This window comes from Ranitomeya imitator, chromosome 4, assembly GCF_032444005.1.
Source record: "Ranitomeya imitator isolate aRanImi1 chromosome 4, aRanImi1.pri, whole genome shotgun sequence".
Lineage (NCBI taxonomy): Eukaryota > Metazoa > Chordata > Amphibia > Anura > Dendrobatidae > Ranitomeya > Ranitomeya imitator.
The window spans coordinates 349,175,032-349,176,968 of record NC_091285.1 but is presented as its reverse complement, the minus strand read 5'-3'; the positions used below and the strand labels follow the sequence as shown (position 1 = coordinate 349,176,968).

Here is a 1,937-nt window from a genome sequence, read left to right as displayed (position 1 = left end):
ATAGAGTGACACAAAAAAGTCTACAATTGCTTATAGTATCCTGTGAACAAAAACTCTTCGTTCAGGCCTTTTGGCGAGAGACTTTGAAGTTCGTATATCCATTTTGTCTCGCAACGGAGCAGATGATTATGGATGTCACCTCCCCTAATGTTCATTCTGATTGATTCCAGACCCATTACTTTAAAACTGGAAGTCTTGCCACGATGCTTATCCAGAAAATGTGCAGCAACTGATGTTAGTGTCTTGCTTTTATCCCGATCCCTCTGAGCCGTGGAAATATTAGAGAGATGTTGTTGCATCCTTCTCCTTATTTCCTGCGTCGTCTGTCCGACATAAATTTTTGGGCAGTCACAGAATATGGCATAAACAAGGTTACGAGACCTGCATGTGAAGAATTCCCTTGGCTGGATCTGAAAAGACAAAGTAGAGACTGAGAAACCGTCCTGTGCGATCATAAACTGACAAATATTGCAGTTTCCACAAGGGTATGAACCAAAAGTCCTCTTGCCTCCCCCGAGACGAGTCACCGGCCTCTGATAGTGACTGTGGCAAAGGTTGTCCTTCAAATTTTTAGCTCTCCTAGCCACAAGACAGGGCGAAGGAGAGATGAATGGAATAGTCCTTGTATCGCTCATCAGTATGCCCCAATTCCGTTCCAACACATCCCGAATATCGGACCACTGATTATTATAAGTCGTGATCAACGAAAGTGGACGAAAGGAATCACGTACCTTTTTTTTAAATAAACTTTTCCTGTCCTGTTGACGTGCATACTGATATGCTTTCGAAATGCTTTTTTGTGGATAGCCCCTTCTTTTGAAACGTTCCGAGAGGTCCCTGGATTGTTGCACAAATTCGGCCTCCTTACTACAATTTCTCTTCAGACGAAGAAATTGGCCTTTTGGTATGCCATTTTTAAGATGCTGTGGGTGGAAACTGGAATAGTGGAGGAGACTGTTTGTAGATGTCGGCTTCCGATACAGAGTACATATGATACTTGACCGTTCAAGGGAGAGTCTGATGTCCAAAAATTCGATTGTCCGGTCTGAAATGGTAGATGTGAGCTTAATATTATGAACATTACAGTTGAGATCCGCAATAAAGTCATTACACTTTTCCAAAGGGCCAGTCCATAACATCAGGATGTCGTCTATGTATCTTTGCCAGACCAAGACATTTGAGTTAAATGCCTGATGTTTGTAGACCACAGTCTCCTCCCACCACCCGAGGAAAAGATTGGCATACGAGGGTGCACACCGTGCACCCATGGCAGTGCCAGAGATCTGCCTGTAGAACCTTCTGTCGAACACAAAATAACTCTTGTCTAGAATGAAGTACAGAAGTTTCAAGATGAAACTATCAAGCTCCCGAGGTCGATCCGACATTTTACTAAAGAAGTACCCGACCGCCTGCATACCTGATTGATGTGCAATACTTGTGTACAAGGACTCAACGTCCATGGTGACGAGATGGGTCCCATCCGGTATCACGAGCTCCTCCACAAGTTGCATGAGATGAGTGGAATCCCTGGTAAAAGATTTTAGACTGGTAACCATTGGCTGTAAAAAGTGATCCACATAAATGCATGGTCGTTCGAAAATGCTGCCAATACCGGACACAATTGGTCTCCCAGGAGGTTCTAACAGAGACTTATGAACCTTGGGCAATGCGTAGAAGGTAGGGACGATGGGAGAGGGGGTGGTCAGGAAATCAGCCTCTTTTTTCAGAATGATGCTCTCTTGGGCTGCCACTCCAATGAGTGAATCAATTTGCCCTTTAAAGAACCCAGTGGGGTCGGAAGGCAATAGGGAGTTCTCATTGCCCAAGGTTCATAAGTCTCTGTTAGAACCTCCTGGGAGACCAATTGTGTCCGGTATTGGCAGCATTTTCGAACGACCATGCATTTATGTGGATCACTTTTTACAGCCAATGGTTAC

At 44.4% G+C, this 1,937-nt stretch overlaps 1 long non-coding RNA gene across 1 annotated transcript; it reads right to left on the bottom strand.

Moving 5' to 3' along the window:
• Positions 1-203: 203 nt before the first annotated feature.
• On the bottom strand, positions 204-1,528 carry LOC138674113 (uncharacterized). The gene is made up of 3 exons (XR_011320489.1): positions 1,418-1,528; positions 732-1,045; positions 204-410 (listed from the first exon to the last, which is right to left on the bottom strand). It is a non-coding gene; the product is annotated as an uncharacterized lncRNA (long non-coding RNA).
• Between the last annotated feature and the right edge of the window lie 409 nt (positions 1,529-1,937).